This window comes from Lissotriton vulgaris, chromosome 8, assembly GCF_964263255.1.
Source record: "Lissotriton vulgaris chromosome 8, aLisVul1.2, whole genome shotgun sequence".
NCBI lineage: Eukaryota > Metazoa > Chordata > Amphibia > Caudata > Salamandridae > Lissotriton > Lissotriton vulgaris.
The window spans coordinates 124,606,142-124,628,742 of NC_141696.1; the positions used below are offsets into that span (position 1 = coordinate 124,606,142).

At 45.3% G+C, this 22,601-nt stretch overlaps 1 long non-coding RNA gene across 1 annotated transcript; it reads right to left on the reverse strand.

The window, feature by feature from the left end:
- Window positions 1-12,234: 12,234 nt before the first annotated feature.
- Window positions 12,235-13,862, reverse strand: LOC147693585 (uncharacterized). Its single transcript, XR_015299114.1, has 3 exons — window positions 13,800-13,862; window positions 13,240-13,348; window positions 12,235-12,483 (listed from the first exon to the last, which is right to left on the reverse strand). It is a non-coding gene; the product is annotated as an uncharacterized LOC147693585 (long non-coding RNA).
- Window positions 13,863-22,601: the final 8,739 nt, after the last annotated feature.

Below are 22,601 nucleotides of genomic sequence, written 5' to 3' on the forward strand. Positions count from 1 at the left end.
GGGTGTTCAACATTCAGTGAATAAGGTGCTGGTCCACGCTATTGAGCCCTTAAAACGTCACCTGTCTAATTATGCTTTGCAACAGGGCAGGCTACTGATGGAGCGAGATTCAGAAATCATTTTATTCTGACTCGTGAAGTTAATTCTCTGTAATATGAACTAATTTATTAATGAATTGTTGCATGATGTTGTATTATTAATTCAACCTAGAGTAAAATTGCACTCATGAACACGCGGGACTTACATTTATGTGCTCTTGTTGCATTTGCGAGTTTGTTTTGTAACATGTATAATTAATATTGTTTTGTTCGTCCTATTGTCTTTGTCATCACTAATGCGGCTGATCATCTTATGGCATGTGCTTTATTATGTGTGCTTATTTGTACGTTTAAATGTTGTGACTGTCTATCTATGTTCTGTTCGTCTATCTGTTTTCTCTTTCAGATATATGAAGAATCCTGCTGCACTTTAAGAAGAATGGTAGATAATAAATGTGCTGCTTTATTTGTATGCTTCTGCTAGGTGACATTTATTAATGGGTTAAGATAAGGGCATTAGCAAAGGTTGGGTAACAGAAGGGTTTATTTTACTTGAATTAATCATACTTTTATGTTTGTTTAAATACCAGCCCGTGTGAAAGGCTTGAGGCCTAGTTTTGGAGAATCATGGTTGGCCTGACTGAAAGAAGCTGAGCACAAGCAAAGTTGATGATTTAATAAAAAAACTTCCACGGAAACGTGCAGGAGCTCAAACAAAGGACAATGTGTGCGAAAGCTTCGAGAGTGAAATCGTCAAGGCTAAGGAAGCGTGTAGAGGCAGCTTGGCCTAAATCCTGGAGGAAACAGCCATGTACTTTTGATTAAAGTATCGAACTCTAGGAAGCCAGTGTCGCTTCTGTCAATGGACAATGACATAATGTCTTAATATTAATATTATAGGACTATCCACATGTCTTGCGTGGTTATCTTGACACTTCTAAGTACACCGTGAAGAACCTCTCCTTAGTTTTTCTAATTATTTTATTCATGCCTTTTTCTCTTATTACCAGAACATTCGTTTTATCCACGAGTAACCCAAACTATAGGGATTATCACCTTCCATCATTGTTACTGTATGGATAGAGCATCCAATGTATGTAAGTAATCCTTCATGTACTATAATGTTATTCGCATGTCAGCAATGTGTAAATAATAAGACAAGATGGTTCAATCCACTGCACAGCTTCAAACTTCTACCAATGGAGCGATAAGATACAACATAATACCTAAAATCCAGCTAATGTATAGCAATAAATTATAAATAGGCTATCAGCTATGTGTTTCTTTAACAAAGGTTGAAACTAGTCATGAAAGACCAATCTATGAATTGCCATAGACTGTCAGGTACTATACAATCGACAAAGATATTTTAAGTAATCATTGCTACTGTTTGAACAAATCTAGTAAGATGGTTAGTGTGATAGTAGGAAATGTCATTTTTTTGATATATTGATATATGGAATGTATTTTAATAGACATTTTTTCTTTTACATATGTATTTTCAGGATTTATCTTGTGTCTCCTGAAGAAGGCGGTTCACTGCCGAAACGCGCGTCGAGTTCTTATGTTTTTCCTTTTTATTAATATTTGATGTATTATATGCCTTTTCGTATATGATTTTTATGTATTGTTCACGAATTTTATGTTGTTTTGATTAATTGAACCATTTACAATTGACTCACTTTTTACCTTTAGCATATGGGTTGACCTTGTGGTCATACACTATATGTTGTTTTTAAATCAATACTCATTAAAGACACATATTTTATATAGATAGAGTTACATGTTTGATTTTTCCTGCTTGATTGCTAACCCATCCCGATTGTTCACAGTGTACATTAGACGTCCTGGGATTTTTTCTCACACCAATGACATAATGATGTCATGAGGACTGATGCGTTTGCCTCTCGGTGGTCTAATGGTTGACAACCAATTAGGTTGCTGCATTTTTCTAAAATATAACATTTAGTTAGATTAGTGAGTCAGAAAGGTATAAAAGTTTAGCCCTTTGAGGGGAGCGGGGCTGACTGTTTCCTGAGGGCGAAGTGCTGTCCATTTTCCTTTTGACACGTAAGATGAATTATTAATGTTATTTCTTTTCAGGTCAGAAAGCTTAACTTAGGTTTAGGGTTAATGTTTATTTTAAATCATTATTCTATGCAATTTATGAATGTCGGACCTTTGTGCCAATAATAAAATTGAATAAATAAAATGCTTATGATTAATAAATGAGCTAATAAAGAAATTTTAACCTTGAAACTTTAAAATAAAAGACATAAAACGTCAAGCTGGCCTTGATTATTTAGTCGTTACCATTAGCAGATCTCATTGGCCTCAGTGGTCTAATAAAATGTTTCTTAGTCTATCCATGAATTTAAATGTTATACTGCAGTTGTAAATATTGTATATAAGGGTTTAATAGTGTGAATAATTAGGCCACATGATTCAGCTTCATGATATTCTGTCATAAGTTGTATGGGCTTAGTGTTGATTAGTATGGTAAGTATTAGGTAGTGAATAGTAACACATGTGTGACAGAATTTCTATAGTGACGCTGGATCACTACCTAAGTCTTCTGGGTGTTCTTCCTCAAGTTCTACCAAAATTGCGAATCCTCACAAGTCAGACTTGTCAAGTGGCCAAGGCTCTCTCTAATGGCCATTCCTATGGTAGTCTTCTAAGGAAGCTCTGGCCTCTCAGTCTCGCCAGACGGACGATGGTGACACTTCTTCTACCACGCCCTCGGATCATGATGTCTCTCCGCCTCCTACTAAGAAGGCTCGTAAAGAGCATTTTGTGGACGCGCCTATGCATCCCCAACTCCTTACTTTTGACCCTTCGGTCATTGTGCACCCTAACTCTTCTTCTTGGCTTCCGTCTGCGGAAGTGGCGGAGTATATCCAGTCACATATTCGTCAACCATTTGACAAAGAGGTGCGGACCCATCTTCGGTCTTAATGTCCTCGGCCAAGTGGATCCAACCATGGTTACTTACCTTAAAAAATACGCAAAAGATCCCAATAAAAGGTATTGATAGAACCTGGCGCACTTGTCAGGATAGGTTGTTGGATTTACTGGGTCCCCTCACAAAAGTTTTGGACTTGGATTTTCGGGCTAAGAAGTCCTCCACCGCTATTGACCCAGATGAGTTAATTAGGTGGTCTCAGAGGGCCATTTGTCAGTTGGGAAACCCCAATTGTGCCATGTCATGTGAGCCTAGACGCTCTATTCTTTTGAAATTGGACCCAACACTAGCAGAATTGTCCACTTCTGATTCTGGCCGTTTGGCTCAGGGATTGTTGTTTGGTCAGCCTTTTCTTAAAGAGTTGACTAAATTTGTTGCCACAATTAGTGGACTTGATAAAGCCCAGTCCTCCCGTAGACAAACTTTTCGCCCAGGTTTTGGACGGGCGGACGATATAGGGGACGATCGTTCAGCCGTGGGTTTAACCAAAACACCCAGCGTGGCTATCAGTCCCATCGTGGAGGTAACCAGGACTCCGGCTACAATACCAACAAATCCTCCTTCTGTCCCTCTCACAAAGGAAGAAACCAGTTCAAGTAAGGACGCTATGGTGGAAACCAACGAGGACATCATGATTCCTCAACTTCAGGTGAGCCTGCTCTCAGCTTCAGAAGTTTTATTGGGGGCAGAATTCATTTTTTCTTCCCAGTTGGCGACTGAACTCGAGCGATGCATGGGTGTTGGAGACTGTCAAGAGTTACAAGATAGAGTTCTTCAGTTGTCGGATTCAACCTCATCCTACTTCACCCCTAGTTTTTTCCCCTTCAGGATCAAGCTGTCATTTCTGCAGAAATAGACTCTCTTCTAAGAAAAGGGGCCATAGTTCAGACCACCCGTCACCCTTAGGGTTACTCCAGCAACGTCTTTCCGGTCCAGAAAAAATAGGGTGGTTCCAGACTGGTTCTCAACCTCAAGAACTTCAACAGCTGTGTGGTTTACCGTCACTTCAAGATGGAGGGCATCTATCTTCTGCTGGACCTTCTGCAGGAAGGGGATTGGATGGTCCGTCTAGAGCTGTAGGATGCGTATTTGTCGATTCCCATTTACAGTCCTCATCATCGCTTTCTGCAGTTCCAATGGCAGGGGGTCTGGTTCGAGAACAAGGTTCTCCCTTAAGGCCTCTCGTCAGCACCTTGGTGCTTCACGAAGCTCCTGAGGCCCGTCGTGGAATCTCTGCGAGCCCTGGGTGTTGGTCTGATAATTTATCTGGACGAAATTCTCATCATGGCTCATTGCCCTCATCTGTTAATGACTAATTTGGAGAGGTCAATAGATCTTTTACAGTCCCTCAGATTTCTGGTGAATCCTCAGAAGTCAGTTTTCATTCCATCTTAATCGATGGAATTCCTGGGTTTTCTCGTCAATTCCCTCACTTGCCAACTTCTCTTGCCCAATCAGAAGATCAGATCTATCAAGAGGGAGTTGAGATTGATTTTACACAAACAGATTGTATTGTTGAGGTCTGTAGTTCGGATAGTCGGTCTGTTAGCTTCCTCGATCCAAGCCATATTTCTGGGTCCTCTCCATTACCGAGCACTTCAGCAACTCAAGATCCGCCATCTCCAGAAAGGGCTCAAGTATTCCGATCAGATTCGTCTTTCAGAGGAGGCGAGGTGGGAGATGTTGTGGTGGTTAGAACACATGGAGTCTTGGAATGGTTGAGCCCTGTTCGGACTGTCTCCGGAGGTGGTGATAGAGTCCGACGCCAGTCGGTGGGGATGGGGAGCCTGTTGCGGTCAGATAACCACGGGAGGCCGGTGGTCTCAAGACAAATTGTCTCTCCATATCAATAGTCTGGAGCTTCTGGCAGGGTCTTTTGAAATTCGTTGTCTGTCCCCACGCATGACAAATTGTTGCATACTTCTCCGAATGGACAATGTGTCAGCGGTTCAGTATGTCAACAAATTGGGGGGGGCGAGGTACCAGATTCTGGCTGAAATCGCCAAGGATTTCTGGCATTTTTGTCTTCAGAGAAACTTCACAGTGATTGCGGAGTATATTCTGGGGTGCAACAATCTGATTGCACACTGGAATTATCATCACCTCCGAGATTTAAGCGATTGGAGGATTCATCCTTGTGTTTTCAGGTCCCTAACTCGCTTATGGGGTCAGTGCCAGATCGATCTGTTTGCCTCTCGCCTCAACAGGCAACTTCCAATGTTTTTCAGTTGGCGCACAGATCCGGAAGCTCTGGCCACGGATACATTTCTGCAGGCCTGGCCATCTCATCTGTGTTATGCCTTTCCCCCGTTTGTAATGATCCCCAGGGTCTTAGCACGCATAAAACATTATCAGTCGGAATTGATTCTGATCACTCCTCTGTGGAGGGCTCAGGCTTGGTTCCCGGTTCTTCTGGAGATGATTTGTGCCGTGCTGCTCCTTCTTCCACAGTGTTGGAAACTGTTGCTGGACCCTCTCAACAACCCGCATCCACTGATAGAGTGAGGTCAACTCCTTCTGGTTGCATGGCGGGTTTCGGGATCGCTGGAAAATCCCAGACCTTTCGCGAGAAGCTACTAAATTTCTCAGCGAGGCTTGGTCTCTCAACACACACAAACGCTTGGAAACGATGGTGTTGTTGGTGCGATCAACGGGAGGTGGAGCCCGCTTCAGCAGATATCTCTTTGATTGTGAATTTTCTTGCATCAATTGCTTCTTCCGGTCTAGCTTACAGAACAGTAATAATTTTCGATCTGCCATTTCTGGAGGCAACATAACAATCAATGGCAAACCTGCTGGTGAGCATCCATTAGTTTGCAAGTTACTCAAGAGTATCAGGTTGGTAAAACCACCTTGTACGATGTTGATTTATGGGATGTTTCTACTGTTTTGCGATTCTTAGAGGCTTGACCCTCCAATGATTCTCTATCCCTCAAACAGCTTTCTGCGAAATTAACTATGTTGTTATACTTGGTTTCTTGTAAACGCGTTTCTGATATCCGTGCTCTGGATCTCGCAGGTCGTAGATTTTTACCTGAAGGTGTCACTTTTGCTATATCCAGATGCACTAAGTGTAATACCGCCTCTGTTACTTACCCGAGTTTTTCCAATAATCCAAAACATTGTGTAGTGCAATGTATTAAGGATTATGAGGTAAGTACTGCTCTATTTTGACAAGATATGCATGGTCAATTGTTGATTGCTCTGCAAAAACCTTTTCTCCCTGTGACCCCAGCTACACTAACAGGATGGGTGAGATGGCTCATGGGCGAGGCAGGTATTGATGTTACAAAATTTGGTGCACATTCAGCTCGTGGAGCTATGGCTTCCAAAGCCTTTTCTATGGGAGTAAGTTTAATGGACATTATGAAGGCAGCTGATTGGTCAACTGATTCTATGTTTAACCCCTTTAGCGCTAAGGTACAATTACTCTTTCACTGCAATTTCCATTGAAATCAATGGAAAGTCCATGACGAGTTACCCTTGTCATTAGCGGCGAAGAGGTTAAGACTTTTTACTATAAACGAATTGTGGATATTGCATCTGTTGTGGTGGTGCAGCTTTGAACACGCATAATCGGAGCCTCCGGTCCTGACATAGAATTAAAAATTTGCAAACATATGTGACAAGAATATTCAATTCTATGAAGGACACAGAGGTGAGGATTATCCCACCCATGTTTTCTATGTTTCTAATATTGTTTACATTATTTACATTTATTGCACAAGTATATTGTATATTATATTTATACTCCTTGTTTCCCCCCCTGTTTTATTGTGTTCTTCTACAATAGGGAATGGTATATTACGTCTTTATATCTCTTTTCAGGTTCTGATCCTAAATGAAGCGCATTGTTCTGTCTCTTTGGACTGTCTGATGGCTATCTGCAGGTTCCTGTTTTTTCTGACGATGCAAGCATCAAATCTTCTGTTTCATCCGGGTGGACTGCTGTTTTTTCAGTGCTTGCAGGGACGGACTGGGAACCACAACCGGCCCTGGCAAAGTGCTTGGCCGGCCCCCCCTCCCCACTCGGAAGGGGAAGGGGGTGGGGGGCGCCGGCCGGGCGCTTTGCCAGGGCCGGTTTTCGGCCGATTTTGTTACAGGGCCGATTTTGCAGCTATGAAAACGGCCCTGTAACAAAATTGCCCCCCAGGGGCCCAAAACCGGCCCCCACCCGTGCGGCGCACCGGGGGATTGCCCGGTGCCCGCTATGGCCAGTCCGGGCCTGAGTGCTTGACATTTTTTTTCTTCCTCGTTCTTCATTTTGGACTTATTTTCTTCACTTTAACTGTTCTACTTTACCAAAGAAAGAGGATATTGTATTCTCTTATGGACATTTTATAGGGGTTACTCCCCCAGTATGCTCATGGGTATTGTAGTGTTATTTTACTTTTACTGTTATCTGATTGGCTGCTGAGATTTCTAGTAAAGAAATGAGAAGCATAATCCTCACCTCCGTGTCCTTAATAGAATTGAAAATTCTTGTCACGTATGTTCGCAAATTTTGAATCCTGCATTGTATGCAGTCCTATGTAGGTTTCTATTTATCTATGTAATAACACTATTTTCTGACACTCTTTTGTGTGATCAAGACCATCAACCGGTCAAAACGCATCACACGGAGTTTGTGAATTAATAAATCCCCATTGTGTTCGTATACCACTGTGTCTTGCCTGAGTGCGCGCTTTACCTCCTTTTATTTGAGAAATTCACTGGCTCGCTCTACTGGTAGTGCGCCACCTTCCATGGGTTGGTGGTTCTCAGAAGGAGCATTTTCTTTGAGAATACATATATTAATATACCGTAACTATAAAACAGTATTGTTTCTTTATTAGTACAAAAACTTTCCAATATGGCGACCAAGCTAAAAGAGAAGGTCAAAGTCCTCTCTTTATGTTGATGTTTATTGAGCACACTCATTGACAAAAAAAGAAAAAAGTATAAAAAATGATTGTTGTAAATATGATCAACGTCATGACAAATGTGCAAGGTAGCTCCGAAACACATTGGCGTTTGTTTGACTCTGCAAAGAGATTAAAAGTAATTGACAACTATCACTGGAGTGCTGAGGTTTTCTGTGCACCAAGACAGGAAGCGTTTTGTATATATATATATATGTATATATGCATAACAACGGAAATTACGCTGCTCTTCCCTGAGTTAAAATGTCCAAGCTGGTTAATGATTTAATAATAGTTTATAATTATATGTTGTCATATAATACCAACACGTTTCATCTTCTAAAAGTCTTGTCCATGGTAAGTGAGTCACTATTTAATTGTTGCTTACATCCTCCTAATTCTAAGAGGTGCATTCTGGGGATTGTAGCCCAATTTCTATCCGTTCAAGCAACTACTGAAAATGTATGTTTTTTGACACACTGCACAATTCATTTAATAATTTCTGCAGGCACTGCTCACTTCTATACATTAAGCTGGCAGTCTTTGCTTTACAATTTATTTCCAATTACGGGTTACCCAGTTTCCAGAGCATACTCACTTCTTTGGAAACTCCTCTAGGCTCTTCAACGAATTCAATTAGGATGAACAAATTCACAGGCCCATGGTTGCCATGGCAAACCCTAGCACACAGGCTCCCAAAGGATGAAGTATCCCAGGACACATGCTCACCGATATCACCAGTGAGACTGTCCTTGTAAAATTCAGTTGTTTAGGTGTGCATCAAACCTATTAGGAGTCTTTGCCAATTCAGGGTACAGTTAGTCTCCAAGTGTTCAATACACATGCAGAGGATTCAGTATCCTCCTGCCACCCAGCAACTGTTTATGATCCCTTCAATGGGGGGATCGCTCTGACTGCTGGTGCAAGCGTTTGGGACCTGACCAACTGCCCAACTTAATAGGCAAAACAACAGAAATGACACTGCACTCCCATGAGTTGAAATTTCCAAGTTGTTTAATAATAGTTTATAATTACATGTTGTACCCTGGATTGGGAGAGACCCCTTTGTGCCCCTCCCGGTCCTCGGCAGATCAGATTCATCAAAGAAAAGTCTGAGATACCTCTTGGCAGATATCGTACATCCCCCACCAGCCGGTTTGATGCAGTGGGACCAGAATATAGTTCAACCTGGAAAGCGAATGCATTGCATTGGTCACATATGAGAAATGCCTCAGGCTGGGATGCTGCACCCTCCACAAATCTGTTCAACCCATAGACCCCAGGAACAGAGTCTACTCTAGGCGGCAGACGGGCCCACTATATTATACCAGGCTCCCTGTGCCATCAAATTTAGACCCCACCCCCCAAAATAATTATGAGGGCATCAGCTACAACCACCATCCGTCATACATTTGGGCCAAGCCCTCAATCTTCAGTCCTGGCGGGAGGTACCAAAAAACTATAAGGAGGGGAAACCCATTCCTGGTACTGGGGGCAGCTGCCCTACATTCATTTGAGGAAGCCCAAATGGAGCAGGACAGTCTTCTGGAGCAGAATCCCTACTCCACATATAGTCCTGGGGAAACTGTGCATGGACCACTATTTTTTAAGGCCCTCTGTTAAAGAACCCACATCTATTACCCACCAAATGAGTCCCCTGATGCAGGACTATATCTGAGGCATGCGTGTATAGAAATTAGGTAACCACTCCCCTCTTGACACTGCTACCGAAGCCAATAACAATCAAGGTGAGGACCTCCATGCCACCAATCTCCTAATCATTGGGGCCCGATGCCTCTAACCCTTGTGCCCAACTCTTGCTATTCAAGACCTACCCCGTCAAAATATCACCAGCACACAAACGACCCCTCACCCCATAGCCTTGTGATCAGAACTAGGTAGAGAAGAGACGAGCCATGGCCCACAGAACCAGTATCCAATTGCATAATCAAGTCAGCAGTCATGGGGTAAGCATTGATGCCCTTCTCCTCAGTGTTGCCACCACTGCAGAAGGCTCCCTAGCTGTTTTTTCCATGTCAACCTCTTTATTCACAGCCAGCACTGGCCACCTGTTATCCGCAGCCCAAGCATAGCCACCCTGGATCTCTTCCACCACCGTAACCCTGTCTGACTCAGCTTGCAACTTGGTAGGGGTAGCCACAGGCTGATGCCGCTGCCCCATCTGTGTAAGCAAGGTTTTCGGGGGCAGAGCTTGCCTGGCCCTAAGATGGCCTCTTACTGAGTGAGCTCTACTAACTGCCACATCAATCCGACTGTTCTTGGCATTAAATATCCTGATTTCTCACTCAAGACCCTGCGCGCGCCAAGCCCTGCAGAAGGTATCCTGGAGGCTGCTGAAACGGAGTCAATCGGATCACCCGAACTGAAGATTTTGCCCCAGACGCGGCTTGCTCCTGCGCCTCATGACGAGCTGCAGTAGAGGGCACTGACTCCAGCTGAAGCGGGGGCGCGCGCTTGCTCGGCCTTTGTGTCCTCCGAGTTGCGGAGCCGGCAGGCCACCCTACATGGTGGTGATCCTTCTGCCGGGTGAGTGTGTAGTGTGTGCTCTAGTGTTCCGTCATCACGTGACGGGGGACACTAGGAGCGCGGGCGGCCATGTTAGGCCATTGGTAGCCCGCCACACACTGAGCCGGAGCTTCTCCCCGGTGCTCTTATCAGGAGGCTAAATAAAGTATTATAATAAATAAATAGCACGCCGTCTCTGCCTTCATCCTTGCGAACCCTACACAACAAATTGGCGACGAGGGTGGTCGGAAGTGACTCGCTGCTGCATACCAGACTCGCGCCTGATGACTATCGGTGGCAGATCTTAAGGAGAGCGCAGCAGGGGAGCCACTGCACCACGATGGGAAACGCAACGCTGGAGGCGACAGAAGTAACGCACCGTCACCACTGCGCAGCACAAGGGTCGACCACGCTCTGAAGTTGGGCATCGGAAGCGTGAGTGTCACGCACCCATCCCCTGCTGGAGAGGTGCCTGTGAGGCGCAGGCAGCAGGAAGGGCACCGCATCCACTCGGCGAGTCCCCACCAAACCAGGTGCGGCATAGAGCTACCCCATTACAATAGAGAGAGCTCACTCAAGGGCCGGGCCGCAGCAGCTCACAAACCCAACACAGCAGACCCACTCCAGGGAGCTGCAGAGCACACATAATCTCCAGCTCCAGGAGAGCGGCCAGCGATAGCACTGGCAAATAACTGGAAGGGCCCACAACCAGCCTCACCCGAGCACAGAATTACCCAGCACTAATAGAACACGAGGAGCACTGGAGGGGGGGTGAGCCATTGGCACAAGTGTGCACTGCAAGGCAGACCAGACCCCCGAGGCACCGAAGCTCCGCCCTGAAGCCCACGGACAGCGAGACGGCCAGGCAGGCCAGCATCTGACCTTACAGGAGAGTGTGAAGGGCCAACCAGCCACCCACATGCCAGCGGAGGGACGCACGCGGAACTCCCGGTGCACACCCGACCCTGGTGCACCAGACTCAGAACAGCGCCGCTGAACACCTTGAATCCCAGGTAGGCGCGGCAGGATCTCAAGCCCAAAGCGCGCCAGGGAGCCCGCCACACAGAATCGAGGACGCTCCACCCAGACAGCGACCTGCCATGTGTGCACATACCTTCTCCTCACAAACCCCGTCCCATTTCTTCTGAAGCAAGGGAAACCGGCCATGAATTGGGAACGTTGGAAAGTATACTTCCTGAACTACCTACCTGTGCTGGAGGACGAAGGAGGTGAAGTATTTCTGAGCAAGTGGAAGAAGAAGATCCTATTGCACAACTTGGGCCCAGAAGGCATCAGGGTGTACACGAACTTGGTGAAGAAGACCAGGGCTCAGGACGAAGACAACATGTTCTAACATGCAATTGAAGACTTTGACAGCCTTTACCGACCAGTGGTATGCATTGCTATCGACCGCTTCAACTTATTTCAAAGGAAACAGAACAAGGGTGTGGCGGCATTGCAAAAACTAGCGATTACATGCAAATTCGGGAGCCTTCGCGATGACTTCATCAGAGATCAGTATAATCAAACCAAAAAGAGAGTCACCCCTATTAGACCATAAGGGAACAGGGTCAGTCAACAGTTAAAAACAAGGGTTCCCTTAGCCGTGAACAGCTATAATTTTTAATTTTACTCAAAACTTTCAAGACTCAGGATCTTCTCAGCCATTCAGATCTGTCATACACAATTATGAGGGTTATTTTAAAGGTGGAACCACAAAAAGCACTTACAAACTACCAGGAGTCCTTCTGTGAATTGGATAAACTCTCCAGCTTTATTTTCATTAAAAGGTTTTAGAACCGCATATAATTCATATTAGATCAATACATCCCATTATTTCAACAAATTATTAACAGCATTTAAAACAATATGATCACTCTCAGCATAATGCCGGGTCATACTGCATGTTATATTTCACCATATTTCACAAAAAAGTAAATAATTAAAATATAAACAATATTCAAAACACTCAATACATATACATAAAAAAGTCGACGCGTTTCGGTGGATCTTTGCTGTGCGCACCACCTTCTTCAGGACAATTAAAAACAGTCTGCAATGATAAATTAAACATAAAAACATAATCACTAATTGATCTCTCTTACAGTTTAACATATACATTTCTTTACACATTTAGCTTATTAACTCTCACTGGATCATTACTATGCGGTATAGGGCTCCTAGCAGGTTGTTTCACTCTCTTCGTGCATATCCAGCCCTGTGCATTTCTTTTGTGGAACCCCCTTTATGGTCATAACCGAATCACTTGTCTTTACATCTCACTTGAAAGCTACCTCCATCTTTATCGTTCTGATATCTACTCACTCATCAGGTGGTATCAATCTCCACTCACACACTTGTTCTCACTCTTCATTGGCGGGCATGGGGTTAATACTACAACCCATCTTATTGCATATATATGCTGCTCTCCTTCTCACTATTATGGGTAACAGCTTGGGTTATTCCCTGCAGTTCTTGATTAAGAATTCTAAAGTGGGAGAGAGACATAGATATATTTGTTACTCCTCAGGGTCCCCTCATTTCTCCACTTTTTTGGATTTAAATACAGATTGTAATACTTCCTATTCCACAAGGAATGTGCGTTTTCCTATTTTTCTCACTTTCGGTATAGACACATTGGTTAAAAATGGGGCTTCCGATATTTGTCAGTTCCTCCTTTTTATGTCTCTTGCCTAAATTAAAATATCCTTAAGTTATAATCAAATCTTATTTATTTAGAGAATATTAGTTTATTCGGGGCTGTTTTCTATTATTACCCCTTATGTCCTTAGGAGGTGTACACACTTACCCCTTCACTTTTCATCTCAGTTGTACCTTTGTGGTTCTGATTCTTAATTCTTTGGTTGCTCCTATTTTACGGTGTTCAAGTTTATTCAAATTTCCCTTCTACCGGTCACCTGTTTATCAGGAAGAATGCGTTTAACTGTATAGTTCTGCATCATTATTCCCATGATTAGTAAAGTTTTTTATTCTGAATATAATCCGATTCACTTAAAAATAGCTGTATGCGCGGGGCACAGATAACTCTTTATTCTCCTAGCTTCACTTATGGTTTGCGCCTAGATCTTATGTTTTAATGCAAACCACATCTCCGTGTAACTCGGAAAGTCTCTTTTTCTCATGTGGATTTACCCTTAATAAAACATGTTATCAAGTGTCACACTGGTCTGTCCTATTCTTTCTTATGTCCCGCTTGCTTCACCTAATACGATAGGGCTCGCTTTATTAATAACGGTTTTGTCATTAAATAAACATATTCTACAACGTCCCATCGATCTATCCTCATCTTCCTACCATCTAACTTTCCTTCTCCTACCATTCTATTAGGTTTATATGAAGTGGCCCTACCTCGCGGTGTCATGTAAATCGCCGCATATGGTTCGGAGCAGTAACCCGCCATTTGGTTCTAGCCGTCCTTTTAAATCTGAAGCTTTCCGCCTACTATCTACTGCTTCCGGTTCCCGAATAGAATTACCAGGTCACCGGTTTGAGATGTATCTATTTTAACATACCATCGGGGCGCCGCCATTTTAGAATGGTGTGTCTTATATGTTCTTATGTGTTGTCTTTGTAGATTTCCACGTGATTACATTACTTACATATATGCAGAATTCACAAGCATTAATGCTTACGTGTTATTAATAGCATACAATGAATATATTATATTACTGTGCTTGCCCTTACCTCGTGAGTGAAATGTCAGGACATACATTTTCTTTATGTTCCTGTTGGGAAAATAGTTTTGTGATACAACTCTTCCAATTTGCGGTCGGGTACCCGCATAGTTATTTTCATTATTCTGTTACTTGATTGAATTACACCTTATTTTTAGATTGTTCAAATTGATTGGTTTTGTTTGTATTCCCTTTTATCTTCCTTGGTATACATTGTTATGAATCTCTCATTGCCACTAATTGCATCCCATTCTATTTTATTCTATCGTTATAGGCTGTATATCTATCTAGCTGATTCATCTCTGATCATATCACATTTTTCATTTTACATCTTTCATCTGGTAAGACATATGTATATGTATCACCTCTGTACCTAGACAGTATTTCGAGGCATATAGGCATTTTATCTGTACATTTTCTCCCATTCCTCACGGTTATTCAAACCTTGTGAGTATGTTTTAAACTTGCACATATAAAACTATTCCCTGATCTTACGTTTCATCTCAGTGTTTCCACCTCTTTTAGACATCTCAATACGTTCTAATACGCACCAATTGAGATCCTCTATTTTATGTTTACATTGTTTTCAGTGCTCTGTTAAAGGGGCATTCTGTTTATTATGCGGTTCTAAAACCTTTTAATGAAAATAAAGCTGGACAGTTTATTCAATTCACAGAAAGACTCCTGGTAGTTTGTAAGTGCTTGTTGTGATTCCACCTTTAAAATAACCCTCATAATTGTGTATGATAGATCTGAATGGCTGAGAAGATCCTGAGTCTTGATAGTTTTGAGTAAAAGTAAAAATTATAGCTGTTCACGGCTAAGGGAACCCTTGTTTTTAACTTCATCAGAGATCAGGTCATCATGCACACGGTGAACACATCCATACAGGAGAAGTTATGTGTTAGCGGAGAAGCCCCCCTCAAGGAGATAGTGGCCATGGTTAAGAAGGCGTTACTCTCGAAACGATGCACGGAAGCGGCCAACAAGGACAGTGCCAGCAAGACCATGGTGGGCAAAATACCAGACGCCACCAGTCAAGAACGCCTGCAATCATTCATGGGAAGCTCAGGACAGCCCAAACGGTACACACCCAAGATGCCACTAATTCGGAAAACCCAAGGAGAAGACAAGAATGCTTGCTACAGGTGCGGCAGTCAAGCACATGCTGCGAACGACAGACGCTGCCCAGCCTTCAGAGCCAAATGTATGTCCTGCGGCATCATGGGGCACTTCGAGAGGGTATGCCAACGAAAACCCGAGAAGACGGCAGTCAAATACGTGGCCCAAGACTCAGAGACGGAGGAAGATAGTGGAGTAGACGACAACAGTGTACTGTGCATCGATGACCAAATTCTAAGCATTGACTGCTCGCGCACGCTGTGCGAACTTACAATAGGGGGAGTCCAGGTAGCAATGGTAGCCGACTCAGGATCCCCATACACCATCATTCAACGAGGCATTTGGGACAGAGACTTCGCGAAAACCATAGGTGCACACCTCCTGGCTCCAGACATCCGCCCTGCTACCTTCACCGGGGAGCCCATCCCCATGGTGGGGTACCATCCCGTACGATTCAAATTCAAAGGCCGCACAGCGGAAGGAAAACTCTACGTAGCGGAGAAAGGCCCATCGGTTCTAGGATGGGTAGACCAGGGAGAACTTGGTATCCAATTGAATCTGGGAGACACAACTCAGGTCCTGATGATGGCCCCGGCGCCTGCATATGAAGCAGAAAAAGGGAATTCCCGACAGTTTTCGGGGGCACCATCGGGAAGCTCACAAAGTTCACTCACAAGATCTGCCTCAAAGAAGGAGCGCAACCAGTCAGCCACAAAGTATGGAACATACCACTTCAAAGCAGGGAAGCGGTACAGCAAGAGCTACAGCGCCTGGAAGGCAACGGGATAATTAAGCCGATAGAGAGTGCTGAGCCACTGGCGCCCCTTGTGGTGGCAAGGAAACCCAATGGCAAGGTGCTCCTCTGCATCAATTTGAGGGAGCTCAACAAAAACATCTTAGTGGACAAATTCTCATTGCCCAAGATCAATGAGATGTTAGCACTGACGAAGATCTGACCTCCGCCTATCATCAGATCACCGTGCATCCCTCCTGCGAAAAACTCACCTCGTTTATCACACCGTTTGGTTGCTACCAATTCCGGAGGATGCCATTCGGCCTAGCATCTGCTGCTGCGGTCTTCCAAAAACTAATTCATCAACTCTTCAGACACACAGAAGGGGTGCAGTATTTTCAAGATGACATACTAGTGATGGGCAGAACCAAGACAGACCATGATGCAAAACTCGCCACGGTACTGCGTATACTGCAGCAGAACAGACTCACAGCAGAATGGGACAAGTGCAAATTTGGTGTGTCATCGGTCACGTACCTAGGTCATGAAATCAGCATCAACGGCATTGCACCCAAACAAGCCAATGCAAAAGCTATAAGAGACGCACCTACTCCCAGGAACAAGGAAGACGTTTGATCTTTCCTCGGAATCGCAGAATTCTATAGCAAGTTTGTCCCACATTTTGCCACCAAAATGCACAACTTGCGTCAGTTGCTTAAGGAGAAGACTGCCTTCACATGGTCAGAGGCCACGCAGGAAGAATTCGAACTAATCAAGGAGGACATAAGTGAGGCGGTACCCCTACATGGATTTGACCAAAGAGCATTGTCCATTCTCACCACCGACGCGAGCGACAGAGGGCTGGGAGTAGTCCTCATGCACAAATCTGCAGAAGGTGAAATGACGACAGTCAGCTTTGCGTCCCGGTCCTTGGCCCCAAATGAAGAAAAATTCAGTTTGGTGGAAAAGGAGATGCTAGCAGCGATTTGGGCAATGGAACACTTCCGCCAATTCCTGTGGGGTTCTAGATTTCTGTTGCAGATGGATCACAAACCATTAGTGAAGGTATTCACGTCAAGTGGACATGTGACGGCCACACCTCGCATAGCAAAAATGACATTACGGCTGTTGGATTACGTGTACGATGTCCAATACATTCCTGGCTCCAAGAAAAAAGTAGCCGACTTCCTCAGCAGGGCAGCGGCAATGGAGAATGAACTGGTGCCAACAGAAGAAGACTATTACACCATAGCCTTCATGGAGGACCAAGAAGCGGTCATAAGCGAGTAAGAATGGAAGACAGCATACGAGGACACATTCCTCACGGACATCAAACGTTTCATAATCGGGGGATGGCCAGAGAAGAAACATTTAAACACAGAACAGCAGAAATTCTATGAAGTCAGGGAAGAGCTGTCAGTGGGAGACAACAAGATGTTTGTTCTTAGAGGAGACAAAGTGGGACCCCCAGGACGACTTATAAACCAGTTACTCCCTATTCTGCATGAAGGACACTTAGGAATAGTGAAAACAAAACAGAAAGCCAAACAAGCATACTGGTGGCCGGCGTTGGACAGTCAGGTGGAGAGACACGTCAGACAATGTGCACAGTGCAACAACGTGGACAAGATGCAGACCACACTGCGCCCCCTGCTGGGACTGTTCTCTAACCCTGTCAATCCATGGGATGAACTATCGGTAGACATATTGGGCCCCATATTAGATGCCAACAGTGTACCCAAGTATGCCATCGTGCTCGTCGACCGGTACTCCAAGTGGCCGGAACTCTTAATATGTGAGTCCGTAGACACTGACGCGTTATTGGCCTTCCTTACATCCACATTCCTGAGGGAAGGTATCCCACAAAGCATAACTTGTGACAATGGACCCCAATTCACGTCTGAGAAATGGAACGCATTTATGGAAAGGAATAGTATACAAATCAAGCACACTCCGGTATACCATCCAGCAGGGAATGGCCAGGCCGAAAGATTTAACAGGGTCATCATGGGAAAAATCCAAGCGGCCATCAACATAGGGAAGAACTAGGAGAAAGAACTCATGTGCACCCTGTGGACCTATCGCATCACTCCCACAAAGACAGGATATAGTCCTTTCAAAATATTAAGGGGCCGAGACCCATTCACAAGAGACAAAGTGGCGTGGAAGCAATGCACAGTACAAAACAAATGGTCCCCGGCGGTAGTGCGCAGCAACCTGGAAAGGGCGCAAAAGATCTACAAGGACAACTACAACAAAAGGCGCAATGTCAAAGACGCACTGTTGGAAAAAGGGGAATGGGTCAGAGTGAAGCTCGAGAAAAGGAGACAGCAAGTACAGCACGCCCTTGCAAGTCAAAGAAGTATACACCAGGTCAGCCTTATTGAGTGACGGGAAGATATGGTCCATGGACAGAATGTTCAGATGTAACAAGGTGATGAAGTGGGCCAAGACAGAGGAGTCCCCACTAGAAGAGGGTACTCACGGAACGCAGGAGGAAGAACAAAGTAACAGAAGTACAGAAACACCCAGCAGGCACATGGAAAACACCGGTACAGAAGAGGCGAACACCACCAGCACACATGAGAATCCCTGAAGACTCTGAACCGCAAGCGAGACAAGTAGAACAGAGTGCGAGTAGCACGATCACTGGAAATCAACCACATGAGAAAACCAACGCTGCCCCTTGCAGCGGCAATACAGACACGAGAGCAGGTACCCTGTCGAGACAGACCCGCACCGGCAGGACTGTGGTGATGCCCAAGAAGTACTGTGAGTTTGACATGAGGTCCTGACCACTGACTGAACTATAATTATCCTATCTCAATGTAGTACTTTGCATTTGTTAGTGTTGTTAAAGGGGGGAGATACGTAGTGTGCGCTCTAGTGTTCCGTCATCACGTGACGGGGACACTAGGAGCGCGGGCAGCCATGTTAGGCCATTGGTAGCCCCACCACACACTGAGCGGGAGCTTCTCCCCGGCGCTCTTATCAGGAGGCTAAATAAAGTATAATAATAAATATATGGCACGCCGTCTCTGCCTTCATCTTTGTGAACCCTACACAACAGAGTGGCCACTCTACCGACGACCTCCTACTACTGCTGAGCACTGTGGCATAAGTGGCGATCTGGATGCCGAAGCCGAGCGGCGGCGATGCTCTTCGCCATGTGCCCAGACTGGTGCCCCGCTGGTGAGCAGGTCTGCTGGCAGAACGCCTCTGGGTTGGTTCGGCAGTGCTGGACGAGTGCAGGGAGCCCCGGTCTTGCTGCGAGCACAAAGCTATTGCCCCATAGCCTTGAGGAAGTAACCCTGTCTCCCCTTGCATGTTGCCATCGCGCTGGGCCCTGGTTACTATGCATGGATAAGAACTGCCCCATTGCATGGAAGCAATTTGGGGGCCACACTCCTAGAGGAAGCAGGGTGGAACTGAGCCTGCTCCTGCAGTGATTTACTGAGCTGCCTAGTGCAAACCCTTCCTCACTCCCCTTTGCGAGACATACATCTGGTGCTGGTGGGCCCTCACAGGTGTGGCGGCAGGGGTAGCGGCTAAAGCCATCCCAGCGCGCCCTGAATTGCTCCTGATTGGTGCTAGCATGGGCAAACCAGACAAGTCTCAGCCTAATCTGATTTTCGAGCACCGCAAATCCAGGCATAGGGATGACACTGCGAAGTCAGCTGTGTCGGAGCCAAACACGATGTCGGATGACGCAATTGGAGACATTAAAACAATACTTGCATCTATGCAGACAGGCTTGTTAGCGATTGACGCAAAAATAGACATCTGTCCTGCAGGATGGACCCTATGACCGAGAGAGTCGACAAGCACGCAGTGCTCCTTGAAATGACTGAAACTTTGAATCACTGAAGCTGAGGAGGCGCATATCGACTCTAACACTGTGCAGAAACAGATGGAGAGAACTCTGGTCATTTTGCAGGACAGGGCAGAGAATTCAGAGGCTAGGTTGCGATGCAGTAATCTGCGCATTATAGACCTACCAAGTCCACTGGGGCAGGTGGCATGGAGACTTTATTGAACAATTGCTTACCATGCTGCTTGGTGCTACCACCTTTTCCACCAGGTTCGTTGTGGAGCGTGCGCACCGGTCTCTGGGATCTAAGCCGCCCCAGGGAGCCCCTCCTCGTCCGGTTATAGTGAAGTTACTTAACTACAGAGACCGGGATGCGGCGTTGGGAAGGGCAAGATAACTGGGAGGTTTGCAACATCTCCTTATTCCCGGATTTTACGGTTAGAGGCCAGGAGGCCAGAAGGCAATTCGCCTCTCTGAAACGCAAGTTGCGGGAGCACAAAGTGGAATACACGATGCTGTATCCGGCGAGGCTGTGAGTGATGCAGGACGGAAAGGCAAAGATTTTTTCCAATCCCCAGTCCCTGAAAAAAACTTTCAAAGATTGGGACTCGGCCAGAAAGTGCAGTAAGGACAGGATGGCGGACTACCAGGCTAACAGAGCAGATGGAGGACTTGATGATAATGAATGATGTGACAGACTTGTGTGGTGATTCACCCTATGAGTTGGAAATCCGAGCCGGATTGCAATGCTTGGTCCTTTTGCCTTCAGGGAGGGCCACCTTAATGGGACATATAGTTTTATGTTGTATTGTACATTGCTTTTGGCCCTTATTTGCATTGGTCAGGCTTCCTGATATGGAAAGGTGGTGTCTGATTGAGCGAGAGATGTTATCAATCCTTAGTTGTTTATGAGGCTCCCTGTGAGACCTAGCATCTCCAGATGTAGTCTCTTACTACTTGGTACGTGGCAGTGAGTCATTGGAACCATACAGAAGAGATGGCCGGCAACATCTGCCCCAATGCGTTTCACGCTCTACCGTTACGAGTTAAATAGTGATTACTTTTGCACAACTGTATGTTTCTTACTTTATGTGCTAGCAATTGCTAGTGAAGGGGGATGTAGGCCGCTTATGCTGAGTTGGGGTTGGCATGGCTTTGGTGGGGGGGCGAGAGAGGGGGAATGGTACTTTTGTTATAGTTCACATAGTCACACTGGGCGGATTTGGTTATGGCAGCGCATTTATAATGGCAGTTGGGATTGTTGGAACATGTGATGATATAAAATGAAGCACAGAGAACAAGAGCAGGGATATATAAGAAGTGTGTGTTTAATGACATAGAATGTGAGGGGCTTAAATGACTATAGAAAGCTGTGGAAAATTCACGCTTACCTGAAGAGAAAGGAGGTAGACTTTGCACTGCTGCAGAAGGTGCACCTTGCCCCTAATTGTGCTATGCTTTCAAGACACAACCTAGCAGGGCCTTTCCACACAGCTGGCTTTACTTCACACGCGAGGGGCATAATCACTTGGGTTAATCCCAAGTCAGGCATACAACTCGAAAAGTGCAAGACCGATCTTGCGAGTAGATTTGTAATTTCAAGGTGTCATGGCAGGGGTGCTGACTTTTTAATTATAAATACATATCGGCCTAACTATGATGACCCTCAGTTCTACCATTCACTATTGGCACACATTAAGGGCTGCCGACCATTGCCATTACTTTGGGGAGGGGATCTCCATTGTGTGTTGGATCCGGCACTTGATCGATCGAAGGGACCTCCTAGCCACCCCTACGTGGCTGCTAGGGCAATTGCTGATGCAGCGTTAATGCTACAGCTGGTAGATGTATGGAAAGGGAAATCTCTTTGGGGGGGGTGGGTTCACGCATTACTCAGCGTACCATAATACGCATACAAGAATAGATGACTGGCTCCTACTTCCCAGGGTGAGGAACTATACTATACTAGTTTGTTCCTTCTCCAACCACTCTCCTAGTCTGCTAGCGATCGAAATCCCTCCTCGCGCCCCCCTCCCCTTCTATGGAGGTTCCCCTCATACTCCCTCCTAGATACGGAATTTAAAGCTGAGTTAGTTGCCACTTTTACTGAATTCTTAGAAATTAATGTTGGCTCAGTGGATTGCTTTGCCACGGTATTGGAGACATTCAAGGTATACATAAGGGGGGTTGCTGTGAATAATCATTCAGGGGTGCTCAGATCTATCATAGGTAGACTCGCTCTGTTTGAGGACCGACTGAGTGCGCGGGAGACAGCGGCACTTAAAGGGAATGACCGTCAGATTTGAGAGCGACTGAAAATAACACTGGAAGATTATCATGGGGAAGCTGACTGGGAACCCAAGCACTTGTGGAAATATGCAGTGGCCAGGTCCTATAGGGAGGGAGACAGGCCGGGCTCAGTGCTGGCAGCGATTGCCAGCACGCCGGTATGAATCTGGAGTTATCCAAGAATTATTAGATGAGAAGGGCACTGCCCTGCAAGAGCAAGCTGAAATAGTAAATAGATTTGGCTGTTATTATCAGGACCTGTACAGTTCCAAAGTCACCCCAGACAAGGATGACATAGTGAATTACTTGGAATATATACAACTACCCTGGCTGATGAGTAGAAACAGAGATTATCTCATGAGGCCCCTTGATGCTGTTGAGATCTGTATGGCAGTCAATATCTTGCGGGATAGAAGCGCACCAGGCCAAGATGGGCTCTCTGTGGCCTTTTATAAAGCCTACACTGACTTACTGGTCCCACACCTGGCCACCCTATTCCAGAAGATGGGAGAGACTGGCAT